We start from the raw sequence: 16830 nt of genomic DNA on the forward strand, positions 1-16830 counted from the left end.
GGGAGCGGGCAGGGTTTGAACCTGGGACCATCGATAATTCCGAACGACAGTGCATCGCGCAAACCGCACGAATAAGTTTTTAAATATTTCATTACATAAAAAAGTAGAGATTCTAATAGAAATCAAAAAGAAGGAAATAATATTTGTTTTATTTTATTAGTGAAAATTGTAACATGTATTACATCCAAAATAGATGGAAGAATAGCTAAAAAAAAAAAGTATATATACATATATATTTGTATGTATAAAATTACTTAGACTCAGGTCCTCCCATGCCTTTTGTTATGATGCTGCCAAGGTATGTTAACTTGTCCAAATCTTCAAGCTTTGACTCGCCAAATCTGACAGGGGCACCCTTTGCCTTATATCCCACTCGCAAAATTTTAGTCTTATCCAAGTTTATGCGTAGGCCAATTTTGGGTGCCTCTCTGTCTAGGCTCTCCGTCATTTCTTGAATGCATTTATTTGTAGCCCCGAGTAGTGCAACATCATCAGCAAAGTCCAAGTCCGTCAATCGGAGTTGTTCATGCCATGGAATACCAAAGACAGTCTGATTCATTGCTCTCTCATCATGTAGTCGATGGCTAGGAAGAAGAGGAAGGGAGATAAAATAAACACCTGTCTCGATGCTAAAAAACTCGGTTGTTCCTCCTTCTGCTGTAATGTAGCAACTATACTGACGGTATAGGTGTCGTAGGATCTGGACGATTTTTTCTGGGATGCCGTATTCTCTTGCTGTTTTACATAGTGATTCTCGGTGGACACTATCAAACGCTTTCTTAAAGTCTACGAAACTGATCGTTAGCCGTTGTTGGTACTCGAGACTTTGTTTTATGATATTTCTTAGAACGAAGATATGCTCTGCACATGATCTGCCTCTTCGGAAGCCTGCTTGTTCTTCTCTGAGCCTCTTATCTACAGATTTTTGAAGCCGTCTCAATAAAACAGTGCTGAAAACTTTGCCCGGGACTTTATAGGAGAGTAATGCCCCTCCAGTTGTTGCAGTCTGCCAAGTTGCCCATTTTTGGAAGGTTACTATCACTCCCATGCTAAACCAAAAGGGGGGGGGGCAGTGCATTGTTAACAGAATGACTGATCTCTTCAATCTCTGTTGGCGAACTTCTAAAGTCCACGAGGACTGGCAAAAAGGAGTGACAATAAAGCTTCCCAAAAAAAAAATATATATAAAATATAATCTGAAATTAAATCACTTGATAATTTAGGTTTACAAAGGGTATGGTACTGATGGGGTAGGAAGGAGTTCCCCAATCTAACGAAAGAAGGAAGCGAGGATGCTAATCGAAATATGTCTAAGATTAGTAGACTACGAGAACTAAGTTAGGTACGCATTTTAAAACCCGCACTGCTGAATCCAAATACAACTGGTTCTGACGTAACATACTTTTATTAAGCATGTGTGCATGTTTATGAGTAAAGGTGGGCAGATGGTTTGGTTGTGTAGTCTGAGTAGATTTGGATGAAATCTCGAGGTGATCTGTAGGGGCCTAGTAGTTCAGTTCATAAAAAGTTGAAGGAAAGAGAACAAGAGATTGAAGAGTGACAGCAAGACATGTATTTGTTTTTTTCTAGAGTGAGTTCTATTTGGTTTAAATTGTCCAAGATCATTTTTTATCTTGTGTTTCTAAATACATTCACATTGAAGTTAAAAGCTGTGCATATTTATTAACAAATATTAGTTAGTCAGTTTTGTTTAAAAACAAAGTTTGTTCTAGTTTATTTCTTAAGAATTTAATTCGCCTCCAGTGGTTTAGTTGTACTTGCTGTTATGAGCAACAACCAAAAAATCAACGCATAGGCCTGCACATGCCTTTAAAAGATATATCTTACTGGATGCGATTTTTATGCTAAAGTAATGGAAGTTGTTTTCATGTTGTGAAAGATCACAATAGTGTTTTACAAGATGTATTTATGGTGAAACTGAAACATGAACTCAGACATTATAGTAGACTTATACTCTTCAGCCTACCAGCTTACTAATACCAATAGTCTACCTATCCCCATGATGTTTAGAGAATGTCTATATGAATATAGATCAAGCTTCTTGTCCTTCTGTGGCAGGTCTGGTCATTGATTTCCTGCTGGTGAAGAACAAGACATTAAAATCCCAAAGAGTTTGAAATTATTCTTTAGTCTTGATATCAGCACCTGAAAAAAAGGTTGTGATAAACTAGTGATTATTTGTTTAATGTAAGGATATTTTTGAATTATTACATGTCATAATAGTAAATAAAATATCCTGAAATAAAAAATGCCAGGCACAAAATGCTGACCTGCTCTCAATATATATCGATCTAGCAAAAGCTTTCGACACTACTAGCAGAGAAGATTGTGTAGAAGTATGGATGCTCACAAAACATTCATGGCCATGGTAAGACCCTTTTACTATGGCATGTACGCTCGTGCCCAGGAGAGAGGAGAACCATCAGATTGTCAATCTTTACTTTGACTTGCTACAGCTAATAAATAAACTATGTTTTGGCTATGACCAAACTCTTATCTATTTTATCTTATGAATTACAGACGTTCCTTCAAAAGATAATATAATGTTACGACTTGGGAGTAGACTAAAGAAAGTTAACTGTCAGGTCGCCGATATCCTTCTGATCGCAGAAGCACAATCCAACTATGAACAGCCAATACTCCAAGTAATAAGAAATCATTTTACAGTTCTCTTAATCAAATGTACATATCCCTATTCACAAAAACTGATTCAAGACAAACAATCCTCCATCGAAAAATCAACGATCATAACTCCAGTTACTTTACACATCAACACACTCGCTCAGGTCAGTTTCGTCTCCAAGCGTAAACAAAATTCAAAAAGTTCGCACATGGAAAAAAAATGTTTAGCCTTGGGAAACAAGTTTACAACACTGCCCTCTCCCTATGTCTGTGTGTCCCGAACAAATTCTCCATCATCTCCACAATAACGGTGCAACCGATCTAGGTGCACTACTTTGCATTTGGTTCGAGGGCCCTTCTGGATCCGGTACACAACGCCATTGATCCTTTTCACAATTCGATATCCCAATCTTTCTGTAATTTCGGCGATCTTCCCTTCTTTCTCTTGGGGTTGTATAGCCAGACAAGATTATGTTCTACAAACCCCGTAAAATTGGCCTTTCTATCTTTCTGGTTTTCATAAGGTCGCTACTGTCTTTTATCCTACTCCTTGCAACTGCATGAACCTCTTCTAGTTTCTTTCGAAGTCCTGTTACATTTTCGCTTGATGTTGTTGATTGGTCTCCTGGCTGTCCAACTAAGAGGTCTGCTGGCATTCTCAGTTCTCAACCAAACAATAATTTGGCTGGCTTGTAACCTGTAGTTGCTCCTCTGTAAGACAGGATGAATAAGGGAATGTAGTCATCCCAATCATTTTGCTGTTCTGCTGACATTTTAGCCAGGTGTTGTACCAATGTACGAGTGAAGCGTTCTACCATCCCACCCGATTGAAGGCGTTGTGGTGTCGTTCGCGTCTTCTCGATAATCAAGATTTTACAAATCTCCTGAAACAGATTAGATTCAAAGTTGCGTCCTTGATCTGAATGTAATTCCATTGGGACACCAAACCGACTAATCCAATGTCCTACCAAAATATCGACTATTGTTGTGGTTTCCTGGTTGGGCATCGCGAAAGCTTCATGCCATTTACTAAAATAGTCCATTATCACTAGAATGTATTTGTTGCCTTTGTTAGTCTCAGGTAAAGGTCCAGCTACGTCCAGTGCGATTCTCTCAAATGGGACACCTACGTTGTACCGTTGTAAGGGTCCTCTAGTTCGACGTCTTCCTTGTAACGACACCAATAAAACCTTTGCCTGACTTTTTCTAACGTTTTTTTAATGCCTAAGTGACCACCCGTGGAGCCGTTGTGCATTTCTGGGATTCTAATCTTTCGTAAAACTAGTTGTACTCGTGTCGAGGTCCCATCGCTGGATTCCCAAATCCGTTTTAGGACGCCGTTGTCTATCACCAGAGAGTCCCATTGTGCCCAGTAAGCCTTGGTAATCTCTCCCGTACTAGAAATTTGATACAAATCAGGGCGTTGTCCAACTTCCTTCCATTGCAAAATAGGGGCTATATCTTTGTCATCCTTTTGTTCTCTGCTTATCGTCTCTTCAGACCAAGACTCCGATGCACTTAGCTCCAGCAGCCTACAATCCAGGGCTCTTGTTTTCCCTTCTACTTTTATGCAATGCTTACACTCCTGCTTACAAGGTCGTGGTGACAAAGTGTCGGCATTCGAATGGGCTTGTCCCTTCCTGTGTTGTGTTTCAAAATCATAAGTCTGTAACCTTTCTAACCATCTAGCTACTTTTCCTTCCGGATTCTTGAAGGAAAGTAGCCATTGGAGGGCCGCATGGTCTGTTCTCAAATTAAATCTTTGTCCATAGAGATACTTGTGAAAATGTTTAATGGAGTCCACCACAGCTAGCAGCTCACGTCTAGTCACACAATAATTTCGTTCAGCTTTTGACAAACTTCGGCTAAAGTAGGCTACCACTCTCTCGCTACCGTCCACTTCCTGTGATAAAATAGCACCGATCACTGTATTGCTAGCATCCGTGTCATGTTGAAACACAATACCTGGTAGGGGATAAGGCAACATGGGCGATGAGACGAGAGCCTCTTTCAATCTCTCAAAAGCTTCTTGGCAATCTGGCGTCCATTGAAATTGCGTCTTCCTCTCGGTCAATTGGTGAAGGGCTCTAGCGATAGTGGAAAAACTGGGTACAAAGCATCTGTAGTAGCTGCAAAGACACAAGAAGCTTCTGAGCTCATGAAGATTAGTGGGTGTAGGCCAGTGCTTGACGACTTCCGTTTTTTCTGGATCGTGCTTACCCCGTCATTGGATACAATATGTCCCATATATTTAACTTCCCACTTAAAAAATGAGGACTTCTTCGGATTTAGTTTCATTCCCGCACTTCGAATACGTTGCACCACTTCCCTCAAGTTATGTATGTGTTCATCAAATGTCTATAATGTCCTCTAGGTAAACCAGGCAAGCATTCCAATTTAAGCCCCGCAAAACTTGTTCCATCAGTCTCTCAAAAGTTGCCGGTGCATTGCAGAGCCCGAAAGGCATAACTGTAAACTGCCATAGTCCGTTTCTCGTGGAGAAAGCTGTTTTCTGTTTGTCATCAGGGTGTAAACCTACTTGCCAGTAGTCGTTTTTGAGATCTAGGGTTGAAAACATATGAGCCCCAGAAAGAGTGTCTAATGTGTCATCGATACGCGTCAGTGGATAGCTGTCTTTTTGTTTGACGTTATTTAAAGCCCTGTAGTCAACGCAAAAACGCAGAGAGCCATCTTTTTTTCTGAACCAGAACAACAGGCGAGCACCATGGGCTGTTAGACGGCTCTATAATTCCTTGTTCCTTCATTTGTTCCAACATGTGAGCGGCCTCTTGTCGCTTTGCTAATGGTAGTGGCCTTGGTGTTTGCCGGATTGGTCTAGTGTCACCTGTATCTAGCCTATGCAATGATTACGTCACACGCATATCCATGTGTATATCTAGCAATATCTTACCCAACCCCCAGCCACCCCCCCCCCCAAAAAAAAAAAAAACGTTAAACGACTTATTAAGTAAGCGACAACACAACCAGTGTCTTAGTTTCTCATGTTCCAAACTGACCTGAACAGAACAAAAAACAAAAACAAATCGGTGGTAGCCAGTGGTAGGCCTACGATCTTTGTTGCTGACGCAGACTGACAAAATCAAGCTCTGATTTTAATATGAACAAAAATTTGATAAATATCGACCTCATAAACACAATGGGCATACAGAAATGATAAGCTGAGAGTCGAACAATTCTTCGCAGTTTCGTATTTTAGTTGCAGTCTTAGAGCCATTGTGACATTAAACCTTTAACTCAAACCTCACACTATTATTGTTTTTGTTTTTTCATTTGAATGTAAAAGGAAATAATGCATGGAATGTTGAGCAGCTATTTCGGGACAAGTGGCTAAAGAAAAAAAAAAGCCTAATAAAATACTCAGAAAGACACATTTCTTATTCCACATGATTAGACAAACTCGTACAAGTGCTCCTTCTTTCCTAATGCCATCAGAACAAGGAATAGGTTGCCTGAATCAGCCAGGAAAACCAACGACTTAGCAGAATTTAATTATTTGATTAGCATGGTTAGATAGACACATAGATACGTGTATCTCTTTTGAAGTAACGTCTGTAATTTAAAAATTATAACAAGTTTACAACAATCTACTATTAGATTTGACCACAATGAAACGTTGGTTACTTACTGAGGCATATACACATTGGAAAGATTTGATGAAAGGTCGATTTGTACTTGGAACTCATGTTGTAATATAACAACATAGTGACAGAAGAATTGATGGAGTGCAAAAGAAATGCAAAAGACCATCCTGCCTCAAAACTATTGGACTGATCCCCGTTGATGCTATAGCCAGGCACCAATGGAGTCAATATTGAATTGATACTGGCGGGGGTGTAGCATACTATCAGCACGCTTGCCACCACAATCACCATACGAATAGTCTTCTTGTCTTTGCTTGACAAACCTTTGTCTCCGTTGTCTTTGTCGTAAGTTGACGCTTGTCGCCATTTTGACTTCTGCTTCAGACTGATGATCAAAATGGTCGTCAAGATAATGGCGCAAGAGAACGCCATCAATGCTAGCGTTACCATGAAGATGAACACCAGATCTAGTATGCTTGCAATATTGCTGGAAAAATCTACCCCCATGATGGTTGCGTTGTGTGTCGGATCTATTTTCCAACTGAAATAAGCTGAGAAGTATAATGGCGCTAGAGACGCCATGTTGACAAGATAGATACAGATCAAAATGGCAGCGGTCCTTTCGAATGTGACTATTTGTTTAATCTTCAGCGGCAAAGCGATAGAGAGACATCGTTCACCTGTAATGTAGACAGTTATCCAACCGGTGATTCGAACCAGACACGCGTTGGGGCTACCGGCGGTTAAAAACTGAATTTCCGTGAAGCTAACAGGCGCATCTATGAGGCTGACGTAAGGGTTTAAGCAGAAGTTGTGCCACAGCTGGGTCAGAAGACCCATCAGGTCAGTTATGGCCAATACAAAGAAGCTCAGGTTCATTGAATTCTTAAGTCCTTGCCTGGAGAAGACGAGGATGTTGACCACATTAGCCCCTAGGCCAAACAAACTGATTAAGTTACTCAATACCACGTGATTGACAAGAATGAAAATATTTCTCCCGCCATAAGAGAGAAACTGAGTATGGGTGTTAAGAGTTTCTTTGTCTTTGACATCAGCTGTCATAGTGTCATTCTCAGCAAAGTCAGACATTGTGTAGTGTGAAGGTGTTTGCTACACTGGTAACTGCTTTTTTTCAAGACTAGAAATATATAGCATCGATACTCACTGATGTCCCTTCCTTATATATATAATTATAAGAAACAAGAGAGAAAGAGAGAGAAAGAGAGAGATTGAAACTCAAATCTGACCTAAATAATTTTTCGATACTTTTAAAAGTAACTTAATGTTCTTTTTTTAAAAATTAAATGCAATTTTAGTTAAAAATCAAGAGATTTACTTCAAAACAGGCGGATTGATTTCTTCTCTTGATAATGTAAATGTGAACAAAGCAGAACTTAATTCAAATAAATCTCGAAAAGACTGATTCGTATAGATCTAGATTGTACGTTTTGGACTGTTTAAAATGGTCTTATTTCTAGTGCTCACTAACTTAGATCACTTGTTCTTCTGTGACAGCTTAATAACATCCTAGAGCACTGCTAAGACAACTTGATATTAATCATTCTAAACACTGCACAATTAATTGGGAAGTATAGTATGCTTATGCTGAGGTTTTAAGAGAACACCAAGTGTCTGAAATCATTGCGCGCGACACACACACACCTATACACATGGGTATCAATGTCAAGGCGATAATAGCTAAGACTTTCGCTTTTATGCCAGTGATTAACAATTAACATTATAATCATTTATTGAGCTATTTAAACAAAAACGTAGACTATAATTTCCGTCAAAACTAATGAGCCAATCATTTGTGCTAGCCAGTTTTAAAAGAATCAATACACAAGTAGGCAATTAGTTCGGCCTTCGTCTTTCTATAATTTCAACAGAGTAGTTTGAAAATGGTCTAATTTAGGTTAATATGACAAAATGGCGCTAGGGAACTTGGTACAGTTAATGCACCACCAGTTTAATTGCCAACTTGAAACTTTCAAACTTCTGGATTTCTGGATTTATTTTCAAACCAACCAGCCGTGATCAAAATGTCGATTTACAAAATACAATCTTATAGACAAATGTCTTAAAAAAAAATAATTTAAAATGCAACAACAAAATATTACACGGATAGATCAATATAGTTTAAAATTTACTTATTTTAAAATGTCAATGACTTTGTTTTAACATAAAAAAAAATATTTTTTCTTGACACGGTTCACAACGATTTTAATAAGTCAGTTAAAAAATCTTTTTTTCTTTTTTTTTCACTTCAAAAGTCGCTATTAAGAAATATAGATTTAAATGTACTAAAACAATTATGCAAAAAAAAAAAAAAAAGTTATAAAGAAGACAAAGTTTGGTCAATAGTGTACTACTGACTTTAGGCTAGTCGTAAGGACTCAAGCAGCCATATTTCTTAAACAAAAAAAAATCAGTCTAAAATAAAAAAAAGTTTTGAAAAGATTTTGAGGTTGGGTCACGGCATCTTAGGGCAGTAAAACTCGCAATCTATAACTTTTGCTACATGACAATAAATAAAAGGCTTTGTTTAACCGTTGCTCCTGTAATTTTGTGCTAGAAGTTACCTTTACCTTTTACCTTTTACCTATCCCTTAGTCCAGGGGTGGGCAAATTACGGACCGCGGGCCACATGCGGCCCGCCAGCCTGTTTTATGCTGCCCGCCGACACCTACAGAAATCAGGTGTGCCCACGGTATATACATATAAAAACGCAAATATATTTAAAATAATATGTATATAAATTATTGAAACTGTCTTATAAAAAGTTTCAAGTAAACGAAGATTATGCTTATTGGCTATACATCAATATACTCGATTTAAAACACAATCTCTGATCAGTATTTATTCAATGCTATGAAGAACTGTGTTGAATATTGGGTAGGCTTGGAACAAGATTGCAAATGTAACAACTGATGGAGCTCGATCTTTGACTGAGTTTTTATTTTATTTATTATTTTTTATAAAAAATATCCCAACCATAAACTCTAAACAGGAAAGTTTGCACAAAGCTGCATAAAATTTCAACATATTATTTTATAATAATGCATATCAATCGAAATTGTTAAAGCTAGTGATGTTAACCACAGGTAGTTCCGATTTAGAAACAAAGTAATCCAATGTATCCGCCAACTTAGCATGGGCAAGGCTAATGAGAACAATATAAAATCTCAAGGAAGAAATTGTTATGTTACTTGAAGGACATTGACTGTTAATTGTTATGTTACTTGAAGGACATTGACTGTTAATTTGTTACCCAATATTTCAAATGAGGAGTGGAAAACAGATTTCATGTGTTTCGTAATTGCAATTGCAAAGGGTATTTTGCATATGAAATGTAAATGCATGTTATATCTTTTCAAACAAGGCTTTCCCATTTCTTCAAGCAAACAAAAGAAAACAGGTTTTGTCATTTTCCTTAGCTGAAATGTGAAACTATTCCTAATGAAATGATTAAAAGTACAAAACTTATATAGATTCCTTAATTGTGCAATTTTTAAAAGCAAATTTTAAAGACGTCAAGAAACAGTTTTCAATACTATCAGCTCACCATTTAGCGCAGAAGCTGATTCAGCTCCAGAGGACATAATTCCAAGCAAAGAGAAGTTCTAGTCAGTACTTCCACGGGAGTCTTATGGGTGCCAGAAGCTGTATTTCAACACTTAAAAATTTGCTGTTGTTAGCACTATTTGTGTACACAAACACATGCACATACATGTGTTCTTCTTCTTCTTCTTTGTTCTCATGAACCGCGCAATGGTTTCCAGATCAGGCAGTTCTCCGAATAGCTTTGGTTCTATAGGAAGGCTTTGGGGCCAGAGTCTTGTTCAGGTCTTATGACTTAGTATGAAGGACATGGTCAGCATTCTCTGGTGATGCTCCACGAGGGCAAGTTTCGCTTGTCCCGACATTTAACTTCCGGAACATATATTGTCTGATTCAGTGAACAAGCAAAAAACAGTATAATTACTGGTCGATTTTGACTGACTGTAATTTGACAGCAGTCACAAGGGTAACAACTAGTAAGCTAGTTCCGCAGTTCCGGAACATATGCACGAGTGTAAAAAGTAGAGTGCTGCACATTAAGTACTAATGTATATTTATGGGGATATTGTAATATAAAAAGACAACAGAAATTTAAAAAATATCGTAAAATTGATTTAAAAAATTGCTACCTCTTGTTGTAATTCCTTAACGTGGAGTGTGGAAAAAAAAAAAGAAACGTGTGTATAATACAGTGTAAATATGAATTAACACATTCTATATAGTTAGCTACAGTATCTTTCTAAGTTATATATATATATATATATATATATATATATATATATATATATATATATATATATATATATATATATATATATATATATGCGGCCCGCCATTCCCAAATTTAAAAAAATGCGGCCCTCGATACAAAAAGGTTGCCCACCCCTGCCTTAGTCTGTTGGACCGTTGGGGCACCAGGCATGATTTGTCGACCGTCTTTCTCCATTCCTCCCTTTTTTTTGCATTGTTTAGAACCTCTCTCAATGGCAGGCCCGTCCATTCTTTAATGTTGTCCTCGCATCGCTTTTTCTGTCTGCCTCTTCTTCTTTTACCTGGCACTGTTCCCTGAAGGAAGGTCTTTGCGAGCCCCGTAGAACTTGTAATGTGGCCAAAGGTTTTAAGCTTTCGTCTTTTTACAATAGTTAGCAGGTCGTCATGGGCTCCGATCGCTACAGTAACCCTGTTTCTGATTTCTTGGTTTGTAATGCGGTCTTTGAATGTGATACCTAGGATCCTTCTGTAGCATCTCAATTCCATTGCTAGGATCCTCCTCTCAAGCTCTGCATTCAACGTCCACGACTCGCAAGCATATAAAAATGTGGCCATGACCAGAGAGCGCATCAGTCTGATTTTGGTGCCGAGGGCTAAGCCCTTATCTTTCCATATTATTTTAAGTTTAATAGTTCGGGTTTTGTTCCCTCATCTGAGACAATAGCTCCGAGGCATTTGAAGCTGTTAACACTTGTTAGCTTTTCACCTCCAATACTGATGCCTCTTTTAAAGCCCTGATGGCTATTGGTCATAATTTAAGTTTTTTCGGCATTTATTTGCTTGCCATATGCTGCGGAAGTCTTGTCAATGCGCATCACCAGGTCAGCTAGTTCTACTTCTGTCCCTGCTAGGCCGTCAATGTCATCTGCGAAGCGCAAGTTAGTAATTCTTCTTCCTCCAATGCCAACAGTACCTTCATAGCCCTCGAGGGCATCTTCCATTATCCTTTCAAGGAAGATATTGAAGAGTGTTGGTGACAGTAGGCAGCCTTGTCTTACTCCAACTGTGGTTTTGAACCAGTCCCCAATATTAATGTTGAAGTACACCGCACTGGTGGCATCCTTGTAGAGGTTCTGGATAACTTTGATTATGTTTTTATTAATGTTGTACTTTTCCATTGTCGACCAGAGTGCCCTGTGCCATACTCGATCGAAAGCTTTCTTGAAATCAATAACGACATGGAAAAGATTCTCTTGGTGTTGGAGATATCTCTCACAGAGTATTCTGAGGTTTAGAATTTGTTCTGTTGTGCTGCGACCTTGTCTAAAACCTGCTTGTTCTTCTGATATGATGTTGTCTGCTATCAGTTTTAGCCGGTTTAATAAGATTTTTAACAGAACTTTGCTGGGATGACTTATGAGGCTGATGGTGCGATAGTTTTGACAGAGTTGTAAGTTGCCTTTCTTTGGAAGGGTTATTATGAGTGATTGGGTCCAGGGTTTGGGCCAATCTCCTGATTGCCAGATCTTGTTGCAAATCATATAGAGTGCGTTTATCATAGTTTCTCCTCCCACCTGAAGAAGTTCACCAGGAATGTTGTCAACTAGAAGTTAAAGAACCATGATTCGTAGATCTTTCTAGGTTCTAGGTTAAACAAAATACATTCAAAATAAACAATCTCGTCTGAAAGTTGTGGAAAAACTGAGAAAGTTTAAAAATACGTCCACATTGTGTATAATATCAAGTGTGTATTGTTTCAGGAGTTATGGTAGGCAAGTGTTTCTCAAACTTTGACTAGCCCCCCCCCACCCCCCGGCTAAAAAAAATAGTTCGTGCCCCTCTTTGTCCATTATGGGGTCTGGGGCAGCGCTGTAAACATCTTCAGTGGAGTACAGGACGGAGCCCCAGCATCAAGCTTTTTCTTGCAATCTAAACTTCAGAAAATATATATTCATATTTCGTCTACAAGGCACTTTATCCCTAGTAAGAAGAGCACAGGACAAATAATAAAAAAAGTGATGTGACATGCCTATAAAATGTGAGAGACATCCAAGGCAGCAGAACATGTAGGAGGAATCTAGAATCGCATTGGCGAAAACGTATTAAATATCTTTTATAACAGAGCTTTTTAAATAGATATTTAAAAAAAAGTATAAACGTTCTTACTTAAAAGATGAATGATAGGGCATCATTTTATTTCATAATTGGTTAAACATATATTCTCACGTGGATTTATAACCATAATGCAGATTCAAAAGACTGTTTGTCCTTGGAAAAAAATAAGACCGAATACGCTCCCTTCTTTGAAGGAACCTCTAGGTTCCCCACAGTTTGAGAAACGCTGAAGTAAGCCCATATTAGGTGTGTATTTTTCTAGGGCTTATGTATTCACTGTATTGTATCTGGAGCCAGTGTATAAGGAGTATATATTGAATTGGAATGTGCATTCTATTCAGAATCACTGTAGTGTTAATGTGTTTTGTATTGGAAGTATACTTTATACAATACCAAGAAAGCAATCTTTTACTTTGACCTAGCTGCCAAATTCTGGGTGAATATGATTTGTTTATTAATGTTATATGAGGCTTTCAATAACTTTTTTTTAAAGAAAAAAAAACAACAACAACATACACAACAAACACAACATACACAACAAACACAACATAAACAACAAACACAACATACACAACAAACACAACATAGCGATTCTCGCTAGACGTAAGTGCGAGGCTGGGACGGAATGAACGAACAATGTCATCTCTTAATGCAGTGGGGTACCGAGGGTGCCAGGCTCCGGGGCAGCATGGCCTGTCAGTGCACCACTGTTTTAATAGGAATGACGAGATTAAGTGTTTAGTACTGGAGTCTCATCTAAATTTATTTTTTTTCTGACCTATTCCAAGACGTTAGGGTCACTATTTCCTTATCTACTGACCTATTTCAAGACATTAGGGTCACTATTCCTTTCTACCGACATATTCCAAAACTTTAGGATTACTATTTCTTTATTTACTGACCTATTACAAGACTTTATGATCACTATTTGTTTATCTATTGACGGTTTATTGACCTAGTCCAAGACGTTAAGGTCACTATATCCTTATCTACAGACATTTTTCATACTTTGAGAATCACTACTTCCTTAGTTACCTGCCTGTTTTAAAACATTGAGACTTGCTACATTCTCAAACTGCACTAGAGACAAAGAAAGGAAACATGACATAGTGACATTCTATTTCTCTTTTTTCTTCATGCGGGATGGGGCGAGCTACTTCTTGTCTTCATGCGGGATGGGGCGTGCTACTTCTTGTCTTCATGCGGGATGGGGCGAGCTACTTCTTGTCTTCATGCGGGATGGGGCGTGCTACTTCTTGTCTTCATGCGGGATGGGGCGAGCTACTTCTTGTCTTCATGCGGGATGGGGCGTGCTACTTCTTGTCTTCATGCGGGATGGGGCGAGCTACTTCTTGTCTTCATGCGGGATGGGGCGAGCTACTTCTTGTCTTCATGCGGGATGGGGCGAGCTACTTCTTGTCTTCATGCGGGATGGGGCGTGCTACTTCTTGTCTTCATGCGGGATGGGGCGTGCTACTTTTTTCCATGCGCTATCTATTTGTTCCCCTGACCATGTTCTAGGTAATATCAAGTCTCTTCATAGTTTGGCAAGAGTAATGGTTTTGTTACACGAATCTATTTCTGACATAACTATTTGTCAATATTATATATTCCTTATCAACAGTCATAATTCTATTACTACACGAAAGGTTCAAAACCACGTGATGTAGGTGGCGCCAGGTGTTTTTGTTTGAGTGCTCACCCCCATCAGTAGGCATGAGTAGTGCCAGGGTCCGTGGGAAAGTCACCTGTACCTGAGCTGGTGAAACAAATATCTGGCCAAACACTCTAGAACTATGCAACGTGGTAAACTTTTTAAAATACACGTATGAATTAGTATCTTTCTTTCCCTCGGGTATCTGGGGTTTGTAAATAAAAACTACAAAAGATCATTCCTCTCTTCCATGATACGTGATTGGTTATCTTTTCAGATTTCTCTTTTAAAAAGGTTAGAGAAATCTTCGTCGATTAGAAAAGCAAAGTACCAAAGCATGAGGCACAGTGAGGCCAAAACTACGGCAAGCGGACAAATCAGGCCAGAAAAGCGGTTCTATCCGGCGCCTTGGAAATTTGGCCACAGAGCATTATGAATCATCAAAGACTCACTTCCATTGACTAGTGTCAGCATCTTCAAATACCTGGGAGCTATTGTCTCGGATGAGGGAACGAAACCTGAACTACTGGCCCGAATTGCACAGTCCACAGCAACCCTTTCAAAACTTAAAATAATATGGAAAGACAAAGGCTTAGCACTCGGCACGAAAATCAGACTGATGCACTCCCTGGTCATGGTCACAGTTTTTTTTTATATGCTTGTGAGTCTTGGACGCTGACTGCAAATCTAGAGAGGAGGATCCTAGCAATGGAATTGAGGTATCACATTCTAAGACCGCATCACAAACCAAGATATAAGAGACAGGGTTACCGCAGCGATTGGACGCCATGATGACCTGCTAACTATCGTAAAAAAAAACAAGATTACAAAGAGAGTTTGTGTTACACAAACTCAGAGGCGGCCCCCGTCGAAGTCGGATCCCTGTCGGATCTGCATATTCGCAAATAATATTCAAGAGGTGATTTAATTTTGATGTAAAATGTTTTACACGTTTCGGATGTTCCTTCAGAGTTGAAGATAATTACTTCCTAGTCCAAACCTCCCGCAGGACGACGGGGGATGGGAGCGGGCAGGGTTTGAACCCTGGGCCATCCATAAATCTGAACGACAGTCCAGCGCGCAAACCGCACGACCAGGCAGCCATCCGATGGTCAAAAGTAATAATGTTTCAAAGATTCATTTGCCATAAATTTAAATTTAATAAAAAAATAGATTAGTTTTAGTATATTAAAACATTACAATATTGATCAAAACGTTTGGAAATGAAAATCTACACTTTTTTTTTACACTTTAAGTTTAGAAATTGAAATTCTACATCTTAATCTAGTCTATTTTAGTCTAAACTAGATCTAGAAATTCTAGATCTAGACTCTAAAATAATTTTAATTAGAATATAAATCCAGATCTAGATATACTGTAATAAAAATCTAGATCTAGTTTAAAAAATTTAGATTAGATCTAAATCAAGATATCATTCCTTTTTTAAACGCGAGTCACATAACGAGGCATAATAAACATTACTATACCGAGTTCTTTTTTCATTTCATTTGAAGAATTAATTCCATATAACGTCAGAGGGAAAAAAAACACTACGTCACACGGCCTAGCTAGACTAAAAATCGCCTTCATCTATAAGAGCCATTTATCGAGTGTTCATAGACTTTGGTGCACCGAGTGCGTTCTTTAAGCATTTCATTTAAAGAATTCATTCCATATGACGTCAAAGGAAAAAAAACACTACGTCACACGGCCTAGCTAGAATAAAAATCGCCTTCATCATTACGAGCCTTTTATCGAGTGTTCATAGACATTGGTGCACCGATTGCGTTCTTTTAGCATTTCATTTAAAGAATTCATTCCATATGACGTCAAAGGAAAAAAAAAACACTACGTCACAAGGCCTAGCTAGACTAAAAATCACCTTTATCAACACGAGCCATTTCTCGAGTGTTCATAGACATTGGTGCACCGAGTGCGTTCTTTTAGCATTTCATTTAAAGAATTCATTCCATGTGACGTCAAAGGAAAAAAAAACACTACGTCACACGGCTTAGTTAGACTAAAATATGTTTTCATTAATACAAGCAATTTTTTCGAGGGTTAATAGACATTGGTGCACCGAGTGCGTTCTTTTAACATTACATTTAAAGAGTCCATTCATATGACGTCAAAGAAAAAAAATTCCATTACCTCACAATAGGCTAGTACCGGTACCATAAAAAAAAATGTCTTTATTTACACGAGATATTTAACGAGGGTTCATAGACATTGGTGCACTGAGTTCTAATAGATATTATTTAAAAAGGATCAAAGCCACATTGTTTTTGCGTTTTGTCTGTCAGTCGGTCTGTCCGTTATCTTGATATAAAAAAAACAACTAAAAGTTATTAAAAATTGATTAACCTTTATTTTACGTTTCAAAACATCGCAATAATTTTTAGGTATGAACACAATTGAAAAGTTTATATAATAGATTGTTCCGGATGTTTGTATAAATAGTAAAAGAAAAAGAGAATTTCAGATAAATGTAATACCGTTAATTAAATTTTTTGGATGGTCTCGTATAAAAATTAGATGTACTAC

Source organism: Biomphalaria glabrata, chromosome 1, assembly GCF_947242115.1.
Source record: "Biomphalaria glabrata chromosome 1, xgBioGlab47.1, whole genome shotgun sequence".
Lineage (NCBI taxonomy): Eukaryota > Metazoa > Mollusca > Gastropoda > Planorbidae > Biomphalaria > Biomphalaria glabrata.